Below are 11,206 nucleotides of genomic sequence, written 5' to 3'. Positions count from 1 at the left end.
ACCTGAAGGCCTCCCCGCCCCCAATCACGCTGCTCCTCAGCGCCTGGGAAGCCTGGTTCTATGGGGCGTTAAACCCCAGCCCATCTTTAATATTTAAAGTTGACAGTTTAATCCTGTGGCTCACTTGAGAGGGAAGCTGAGATCATTATCATCTGAGTGCTAACCTCTCCTCGGGCTCTCACTGGGAATCTATGGTGATCTCAGTCACAGAGGTTCTCTGACGCCGCTGCTTGGGCGGGTGGGTACCCAAAGACCCAGCATCTTCCTTCAGGTTCCACAGCATCTTCCTCTGGGTTCAGGAGCACACGACCCCTCAGATGAACCAGCCCCACCAAAACCAGTGAGCTCACTCACATAGAAAAAAAGACAATTTCATGTTTCAGAAAAACACTTACACAGCAAAGGTTCCCAGGGAAACCCGATGTGGAAAACCCACTTACGAACAGGCCAAATCCCCAAACCGAGGTTCAAAATTGCAGAGGGTTCATGTGGTACTGAGGGTTTGGGGGACAAGAGAGCAGGGTGAGAAGGCAGAAGGTCCACCAATGCGCAGACCACAGCAGCGCACCCCGCACCACGCCCACAAGCAGGCCAGGCTCTCGCCAGCTTCGGCTTCGTTCCACCTCCCCATCAGGGACAGTCCTGCACTGATGTGCCAAACTGTTCCCCCAGGCTGTTTTGTCCCTGAGCATCTGGGCACATTCAGACCAGAGCTGCTTCCACAGGTCGCCTTCCCCTCAGGAGGAGGTGAGCCAATCAAAGGCTCCGGTTTGGGCTCCCATTTCCTGCCTCCGCCAGGTAGAATTTTTTTTCCAGATTAATCAAACTCTCTCATCAAAACCAAACTCTTGCCCTGACTGGTTTGGCTCAGTGGATAGAGCGTCGGCCTGCAGACTGAAGGGTCCCAGGTTCGTTCGATTCTGGTCAAGGGCATGTACCTCAGTTGTGGGCACATCCCCAGTAGGGGGTGTGCAGGAGGCAACTGATCGATGTTTCTCTCTCATCAATGTTTCTAACTCTCTATCCCTCTCCCTTCCTCTTTGTAAAAAAAATCAATAAAATATATTAAAAAAAACCCAACCTCTTTCAAGTCACCTGTCACTAGGGAAACTAACTGCTCACGTTCGGACTTCTGTGTGCACAGCTTCCCTCCTGCAGACATCTCCAGAACAAGGCACATGGTGTCTCCCTACCGCCACGCAGGTCCGTCCAAGGTGGCTGGGTATCCCACGGCACAGCCCAGGAAGAGAGCACATGAGTGGACTAGGCCAGCCCAACCTCATACTCTGGGCTGCAGGCAGGGAAGAAAAGGGCGTTAACAGACCATTGGCCTCGGTGGGGTCACCCGACGAGCAGGTCAGGGGTTTCCTACCGAGCTACATGACGAAATAGAAGCAGAAGTTAGGCGACGAGTAGGAAGGAGGGAAAGGAGCTGCTCTGCAGACTGCCAGACCGAGGGCGCTCCCCTCACCGCTGCAGGCCGAGGCACTCCGACCCATTGGCCAAGGTCTTCCTTCATTCTTTTCTAGCTGTGCTGGCTCGGGTCCCCCAGGCCGTCAGCCTCCTCCTTGGATGACTGGAAGGGCTGGGTCTGCGGAGGCTGATCAAGCTATGAGGACAGGGGGCACAGCTTCCCTCCTGCAGAAATCTCCAGAACAAGGCCAAGGCGTCCAAACGTGCAGCAGTTAAGTCAAGGGCAGCTGTGGCCCAGTGGGCCTGCACTTGGAGGGGCAGTGGCCATGCCGGCCTACTCTCCTACCAGAGCAGGAGCCTCATCCACCCCCGCTCCTGGCTGCCACTAATCTAAGAAGGGCTTAGGCAGAGAGCCCGGGGAAGCAGCTTACAATGTCAGGTGGTCAAGGGGGTCCGGAGGGAAAGACACATTGACCTTGCTCAAGGACATGTCAGTTGCATTCTGGGTAACTTTGCCACATGTGCCTGACCCATCTGCCAAGAAGAGTGTTCTCAAGGTCAACTCAACCCACCATCATGGTTTCTCCACAAACTGCCGACAGCACCTTTGGATGGGCTGTTCCCAACCACTCCCAGCCCAGGTGCAGCCACAGATGTGGAGGCAGTTCCGTCCTCTCCTCCCCAAAGTATCAGGGAAAACAGTAAGTGGGACTAGAATCCAAGATTCCAATTCCATTGTCAATGAAGCTTAGAAGCACCCAGAACTTCAAAACATGAGACGTGGGGAGCCCCTTCCAAATGAAGGCAGAGCCGAACAGGAAGTAGAAAGGACCACGAGAAAGGACGCCCGCCGTTGGGGGTCCCAGACTCCACCAACGCAGCCCACAGTTCCCCAAGCAGAGTGTGAGCCTAGAGGAAGGACCAACCTCCTATAAATTCTCTCAGGGACCTACTGGATACAGCAGGTCTGAGACGTGTGGGGTGGCTGGGTGGTCACTGGACACTTTGGGCACAAAGAGTCACAAGAAGAAGCATGCAGATGCCATTGCTGGAGGAAGCAGTGTGTGGGGAGGTGGTGGGGAGGACTGCAGCTGCATCACACACACCACACGTGTGCACGTACACCACACATGTGCACACACTGCACACACCACACATGTGCACACATGCTCAGACACCACACATGTGCACAATAGCACACACACCACACATGTGCACACACCACATATGTGCACACACACCACAATGCTCATATACCACACACATGCTCACTCACAGCATATTTGTGCACATCGAACACACATGCTCACACACATTCACACGCTCATTCACAGCACACACGCTCATGCTCTCTCAGGCACAAACTCTGCATCACAAGGAGCCCCTCCCTGGACTCAGGAGGGCTCCCGCCTGCCCCTGCCCTTCGGCCTGTCCTCACTGCAGCCTGCAGCTGGAGCATGGAGAACTCCGCTCATTCAAAAACAGGTGAGGTTGTCAGGCCAGCAGTGAGCGGGCGCCACTCCAGACACCCACAAGCACGTGCCCGGGGGGCATCTGCCAGCTGACTTGTCTGTTGAGTGATGTCCACATGGACACCCTCCATGTCTAATTCTGCGGGACGCCTGGCCTCACCCCACCTCACAGCTCATCGCAGGATGGAAAGCAAGCTGCTTGCTTCCTTTTCCTCGGAGCACGTCTATCATGTCTGCGGACGCAGGCCGCTCCCAGCAATGCATCTCTTGCTTCAGAAGTGATTTGTTCCTGCGTCTAACAGGACAGAGGTCTCAGGTGAGCTGGGAACTCAGTGCAAACACTGCTCAGTCAAGGCCTTTGCAAAGCCTCTCAGGTATTTCTTCTTGAGGAAAAATATTGGAAAATTGGTGAAAATATTTACATTGATTTTATCTCTTTATCCTGGTTTGGCTTGTTATTTTCCTGTACGTTGACTCGTTTTAGTGAGATGGAACATAAACCCGTTTATGTTTGAAGTCTCAGAAAAGACTGAGATCCTTGGAGAAATGGCTGGCTCTATGCTGTCTGTTGCGCAGGCACGGCTGATGGTTCAGCTCTCACCTAGCCCGCACGGCCAGCGTGGGGACAGCGCTCCCTCCCCACCCACGTGCTGGTCTGTCCTCAGGTACACGCTCCAACCCCTGCTCCCAGAACATCAAGGGCTGTGTAAAAATTATTTTCCAGATCAATCCCAACTATTAAAATAATTCACAATAAAAAATAAAGGTCTGAAAGTAAAAACAATAAAACATGAATAATAGTTGTCTCTGGGTGGTTTTTCGTTCTTGCTCTTTTATCGACTTTTCTGTGTTTTCCCAATTTCTTAATGTGAATGTGTTACCAAAAACAGAAGTTGAAGGTTTAGAAAGTTCAGGGTCAGCTTCCACAATCTGCTACAAAAATGTCTTTTCCCAGAGAGCACTTCGCTGCTTGAGCTAACTCATGGCAGAGCGAGAATCAAACCGTCACTGAGCCCCCAGCTGCCGGGCTCCTGCGAGCAGGCGCTGCGATCCCATTGTCACAGGAAGGTGAAGCCCAAGGTCCCAGGAGGCTCACATGTGCCAGGTTACAGAGCAACGTGGCCACCAGCCCAGGACCACCTGGGCCACCTGAGCTGGAGAGGCAGGAAGGGTCCTCCCCAGAGCCCTGGGAGGGGCCAGCCCTGCTGACACCTTCATTGCAGATCATTGCCTCCAGAGCTTCAGGAGAGGTTTGTGGGCCTTTGTGAGGGCTGCCCCAGGACACGAGCTCACTCTCAGTCTCTACTGGTGTCTGGTGATGGTGGGGTGATGGTCCCTTAGAGATGATGGGGTGGGAACTAGAGTGTGATACCAGGTGTCGGCCCCTTGGGCCAGGCACATGGAAGACAGCAGAAGAGTAGGGGAGCCCAGAGGTCAGCATGGCTCTGAGGCATGGATTTCCTCCTCCCTCCCTCCCTCCCTCCCTCCCTCCCTCCCTCCCTCCCTCCCTCCACAGATGGGCACATAACCCCAGCGGGGTGTCGGGCATGGTCCCAGGCCCTGGGGGTGAGTAAGACAAGCCTGGCTCCTGCCTATATGAATACTCAAGGTCAGCAAGTGGGTTTCAGAAACACCTACAATGAGATCTTGCCGCCCTCATCTGGGCGTAATTGTAAAGTGTGGGGGCTCCAGAGAGGAGGAAGGAGAAGGCATTTCTGGGGTGAGAGAATTCCTTTTCCAAGCATCCTGTGGAGGTCTGGAATTTCAACTTGCAACCCTGCAGTGTAATTATTTTCCAAATGTCCTTTGCTTTGAAATCCACACTTCTGAACTCTAAGGTGAAGTGAGCAGGGATGGGAAATAAGAATGCAAAGTGACCAAAGGGCAAAGAAAGAGAAGTAAACAGAAGCAAGTGCGGGGCGGAGCGAGGGTGGTCATTTCACGTGCTTTGTGAGCGCTCCCACGGAGGGCACCGGGTGGGCACTCAGGGCCTGAATACACTGTCACATGAGTGCCCGGTGCTGCCCTAACAAAGCACCACGGACTGGGCGGCCGAAACAACAGAAATCTGGTCTCCCACAGATCTGGGGACAGGAAGTCTGAGATGTCTGCGTGGGCAGGGCTGGTTCCTTCCGGAGATTCTACAGGAAGAACCATTCCTCGTGTCTCCCAGCTTCTGGGGCCCCCGGTGATCCTTGTGCGACTGGCTGGTAGATGCATCACCCACCTCTGCCTCCTTGTCACACAGCCTCTCCCACTGTGTGCCTTTTCCTTGTCTTATAAGGGCCGCACCCTAGTGACCTCACTTTAACCTGGTCAACAGGGCCTGTAAAGACCCTATTTCCAACCACGTCATATTTATAGGTACAGGGTGTGAGGATTGAGCATGTCCTTTGGGGACATAGTTCAACCCACAATAACTGTCCACAAAGAGTCAGGACTTTGAGGAGGTGGAATTTGTTTAGAACCCTCACCACACACACACACACACACACACACACACACACACACACACCCCACACATGAAATCCCTGGGTGTGGCTTCATGGGTGACTATGGTACAAGCCCGGAAGGACTGTCACAGCAGCACACTGCAGTCCCAGCCACCCCATCGCCGGTGCTAGAGAGAGTCTCCAGACTAGGCCAGCAGCAGGCCCAGCAGCAGGACCAGCACCAGACCCAGCACCAGACCCAGCACCAGGCCCAGCACCAGGCCCAGCAGACTTTTCAGGGAGAACCCAGCTGCTCCTCCTTCCCTGTTTGCACTTACTTCCCCACAAAAGGCAAAAGTCCCTGCTCCCAGCCCGGCCCTGACCCACCCGTGCCCACCGATTCCCTTCTTTCCATCAAGGAGGGGCCCCTTTGTCTAAATGCCCCCTGAAGCGCGGTGCACTGCAGGAGATTTTAGGATGAGGGTAAAGAACGGGTCTTGAGTTTAACTTTGGGGAAATCTGAATCGAGTAACTGCTGGGAGTTCGGCCTGAAAAGACTCACCAGGGTGCCATCAAAGGTGAATTTAAAAATATTGAAAGAAGCTCGAAGTCAGGGAAAGGGGCCTGAGGAAGCCAGCGGGCACTCGGGCAGAGGCCAGGGAGTGGGGGTGGAGTGCTGAGAGCCAGGCTCCTGTGCCATGGGAGGAGCAGGGGACAAGGGCGGGGGGGGGGACAGCAGCCAGCCAGGGACAGCCATGTGGCCTCCCCTCCCAGAGTGACCAGGGCTAAAGAAGGCGGCGTCTTGGAAAAGGAGTCAAAGTCCATGAGCCAGCAGAGTCACACACATGCACACAGAGCCACATGCACATTTTCTGTCAGTCCTCACACACACAGACACCAGGTTCACCCATGCTCACCCCTGCTCACACACTCACACTCACACACTCACCCCTGCTCACACGCCCACACACTCGCCCCTGCTCACACACTCACATTCATACTCACACACTCACCCCTGCTCACACACTCACATACTCGCCCCTGCTCACACACTCGCCCCTGCTCACACACTCACACTCACACACTCACCCCTGCTCACACACTCACCCCTGCTCACACATTCACACACTCACCCCTGCTCACACACTCACGCTCACACACTCGCCCCTGCTCACACACTCACACTCACCCCCACACACTCACATCCTCACACACTCACCCCTGCTCACACACTCACATTCATACTCACACACTCACCCCTGCTCACACAATCACATTCATACTCACATACTCACCCCTGCTCACACACTCACACACTCGCCCCTGCTCACACACGCACACTCACACACACACACTCATCCCTGCTCACACACTCACATTCATACACACTCACCCTTGCTCACACACTCACACTCACACAGATGCTTTTCTCTGCCCTCCTCCCCCAACATCCCACCATTATGATTTTTCCATATAACACTGCACATTTTTTCTAAAATGCCCTCTTTTTTTCCACTCTATGGCACAGCCGCAGAACCAGTTCTGGTGCTATAACCAGATACATGTTGGGAACGGCCGGCGGACTGTGCGTCGTCAACTGATGGGTTGTTCCATGGAGCTGCTCTGGGGTGGGCTGGCTGCACTGGGACCTTTGCCTGGAACTCCCTCCCCAGCCCGTCTCTTGGTGCTGAAAATGCCACACATCCTCCTTTTCTCTGTAGCCTGTTTTTGTGTAACCACTGCCCCCTCCCAAGTCTCTGAGCTCTGGGGGGCAGCAGCCCAGCCCCCAGCCTCCAAGGTCAGCCCCAAAGTCACTGCTGAGTGAATGCGTGAATGAATGAGGATGCCCTGGGGCACTGACCCTCCCCTGTGACTGCCCTGGGGAGGCACTCTCTAGAGGATGCACCGCCCACTTGTGAGAACTGAGGCCCAGCCAGGTGAGACACCTGCCAGGACACAGCTGACCTCATCGCCCCATTACACCCCCAGCTGTGGGGCACCCAGCACCTTGGTGAGGGATGGGAGGAAAGGGGAAGGCACAAAACAGGCGGAGCAGGATGGACCCAGAGGTCACCACCTGCACAGTCCTGCTGAGGCATCGCGAGGGACCGCCTGCAGAGCCCTGGCTCCAGGCCCCAGCTCAGTCCCTCTTGCTGTGTGGCCTTGTCCAGCCCCTCAGCCTCTCTGAGCCTACCTCCTCCTCACTAAAACAGAGCTGCTGTTTTCTCCCTGGGACAAGGCCAGGGCTGTGTGACTCATGGGAGCAGGCCTCCTCCAGGCCGTGGAGGGCCCGCAGACACGCCAGAGTCCTCGTGGTGCGTGCTCTGGTGTTTGTTGATGACACGAATCAGACAGAAGGGGGGATTCCTTCAATGAGCCGGTACCACATACTTGAGACTCAATGCACATGGCATTGGTGCTGGTGGCCACATTAAAATGGGAAGAGGCGACTCACCCCTGTGGCGTCTCTCGGTCCTCGTGTCCCAATCCCGTCCACGTGGCGTCCTAATACTGCGCGGACCCCGCGCGTTCGGGATCAGGAAAGGATGGCCAGAGTCGTCGGGAGGGCGGCCCAGCCCAGTGCACAGGCTGGCATCCCAGGGCCATCACTCACCCAGTGCCTTGTGTGTGGAGGGAGCTTTGTCCTTCCAACCCCCTCCTCAGGGTCTCTTGTTCTCAGGAAGGAACTCAGCTCCCTTCTGACACCTGTGTAGGGAAGTAGCGGCTTCTTTAGTTATTTTATTTGTTTCAAGCATAGAAACATAAGCACCACTCTTGCCATTTGAAAGATAATGATCCACATTATCAATGATCAGGGAAATAGGGAAATGCGAACCATCGCCCAGCCATCATTCAGTCATTCCGTCATTCAACAAACATTCCCTGGGCCCCACACATAGGGCTGTGTGGAGCTCCAGATTGTGTCACAAGAAGACAGGTGAGATTTGCACTCACGCAGCCTGCATTCCTGGGGGGAGGGGGGGTGACAGTTGAGAGTTTAAAAGCATGATGTAATGTATCAAAGGTGAAAAGATATGCCCAGGCCCCAGAATCTGTGAATGTGACCTTCTTTGGAAAAAGGGTCTTTGCAGGTGTAAATAAGTAAAGGCTATTGAGATGGGATCATCCTGGATGTGGGTGGGCCCTAAATTCAATCTATATATATAAAAGTGACCAGCCAACCAGCCAACCGGCTGTGGTAGCTATGATGCACAATGACCACCAGCGGGCAGACGTTCTATGCACAGGCATGGAAACATGGAACAGACTGATGAATCTCAGAGGAAAAGGGAGAGGTGGGAGGGTGGGAAGAGATTAACCAAAGATCTTATATGCACACTAGAGGCCCGGTGCATAGATTCATACACCGGTGGGGTCCCTCGGCCTGACCTGTGGGGATTGGGCTGAAATCAGCTCTCCGACATCCCCTGAGGGGTCCCGGATTGCAAGAGGGCGCAGGCCAGGCCAAGGGCCTCTAGTGTGCTTATAAGAGAAGAGAAAGGACACACAGAGGAGGCCTGGGACAATGGAAGCAGAGACGGGAGGGACATCTATAAGTGGACAAATGCCTGGAGCCACAGAAGCTGGGAGAGAGGTGAGGAACGGTTTCTCCTGCAGAAACCCCAGGAGGAACCAAACCTGTTAACACCTTGATCTCAGACTCCCGGCCTCCAGAACGGTGAGGAAATAAATTTCTGGTGTTTTAAGCACCCCAGCCCCAGTTATGGTCAGCCACAGGAAATGAATACCCAGGCTCTAGCTGACCTCAGGTGGCACATGTTGGGCACACGGCAGGCTGGATGGACAGTGGCTCTCACCTGGGGCAGAGCTCCGGGCAAGATCCCTCCTGTGCCACAGTCTGGAGGGGGCATGCAGAAGGTTTCCCTTCCCTCTGGACACTGCCACATTCGGCAGTTGTGCAAAACCCTGTGTTCTGGCCCTACAGTCCCCTCAGAGAAAAATATCCACGTGACCAGTGAGGCCTTTGCTGGCCTGGAGAGGAGACAGAGAGTGATAACAGCCCACAGAGAGCGTTTTACAAGTGGCAAAGCATTTCCTCTTACGTCACCCCACTTGAACTCTTACAACTGTGGGAAGCTGGTTTTATAGATTTGGGATGAGGAAACCAAGGCCAGGAAGAGACGGCACCCTGTGGCAGAGCCAACCCTGGCCTGTCCACCACACTTCCGTGGGGCAGGAAAGCAGCCAGCATTGTTCTCTGACAGTGGGAAGTGTAAGATTCACTACTCTCACTTCCCAGTATAAATCCCAATGCATCTCCACACGCTGAGACCTCATTGGTTTTTCCATTTATAAGCAATGTTCCAGGTGGAGTGTCACTGGCCCACATAGCAGGCACCCTCCAGGTCTCGCTGGAGGATGCACTATCAGAGGGAACCACAGAGCTGCTGGCTTCCGGATCCCAACATTAGGTTCCAGATGGGAATGGGAGACAGCATGGGCCATCCTCTTTCTGAGAACAAGTAAAAAACTCTATAGGACACAACTGTCTGTGGGAAGACACCAGGAGGTGCTGAGGTGATGTGAACAGGAGGAGAACTTTGAAGAGGGAAGGACCAGGGAGGTGTGCTACTCCCTGCTGCTCCTTTTCTTTGGGGCATCTGCCAATTGTCGGCACTGGCGGGAGGCTGAAAATCCCCATGGCCTTATGCCCAGGGGCCACTGCTGGGAGACGGAGAATCAGTGGAACTTGGAGGGTTTCAATGATATTGTCAATTGTTCCCCTGGGGTCACATGGTGAGTTCTCGGTTATATGAAAATGGGATATATAAGAGGCCCTGGAGAAGTAGTTTCAGCAAAGTTTAGAATTCAGGACCCACCAAAGGGAGGGGTCAAAAGAACACATCAGGCTATCAACTGAAAACCCTGAAGGACCAGTGGGCAGCCAGAGGGGGACTGAGTGTGCCAGAGCTATAACTGGCTGGACTCAGCAGAGTGCCTGGTGAGAATAACATCCTAGCAGGGGGGAGGGTAGAACCAAGGAAAGTAACACCAATAGGAACCTCTACAATGCACTTTATTCAAAATGTTTAGCATTAGATGAAAAATTACTTGCATGACAAAATACAGGACCACAAGACCAAAAACCAAGAAGAAACACAGATCTTAGAAACAGACCCAGAAATAAGCCAGGTATCAGATTTAGAAAAAAAGCACTTTAAATATAACCATGCTGAATAAGTTCAAGAAAATAGAGGGCAAGATGGAGAAATTCACCAGAGGGCATTCTAGAACTAAAGAAAAAATATAATATCTGAAAAGGAAGAACACATAATAGATAAAGCAGAAGACAGAGTTGGTAAACTAGAAGACAGGTTAATAGAACATAACCAAATTGAAGCAAGAGGAAAGAACTAAGGAAAAACATAGAAAAAAATCTTGGAGAGAAATGGGTCATGTTAAAGGTTAACATGCAGTTATTGGAGTCTCAAGAGAAGAGATAAAGAACAACAAGAAGGAATATTTGAAAGATAATGAAAGAAACCAGCCCTCTCAAACACGTAAAATCCAAAGCGTGATAAAGACCAAGAAAGACACACGTCGGCACATCGTATCAAGACTTCTTAAAACCAGAGACAAAATCTTAGAAGAAGCCTGAGAAAAGGCTCTACCTTCAAAGGAGCAGTAGTGAGATGGACAGCAGCTTTCCAACAGAGAGGATGGAAGTGCAGAGGCAATGAAATAACGTATTTGAAGTGCTGAAAGGCAGTATGTACCAACTTAGAATTTGGTGCCTACTTAAAATTACCCTTCAAAAATGAAGGTGAAATAAAGACATGTTCAGGCAAGGAAAAGCTGAGACTTTGTTGTCAGAAAACCTGCTACAGAAAAAATAACAAAGAGAGTTTTTCAGACAAAAGAAAACTG

This window comes from Plecotus auritus, assembly GCF_963455305.1.
Source record: "Plecotus auritus genome assembly, chromosome: 10".
Classification (NCBI taxonomy): Eukaryota; Metazoa; Chordata; class Mammalia; order Chiroptera; family Vespertilionidae; genus Plecotus; species Plecotus auritus.
This window is presented reverse-complemented; position numbering follows the sequence as displayed.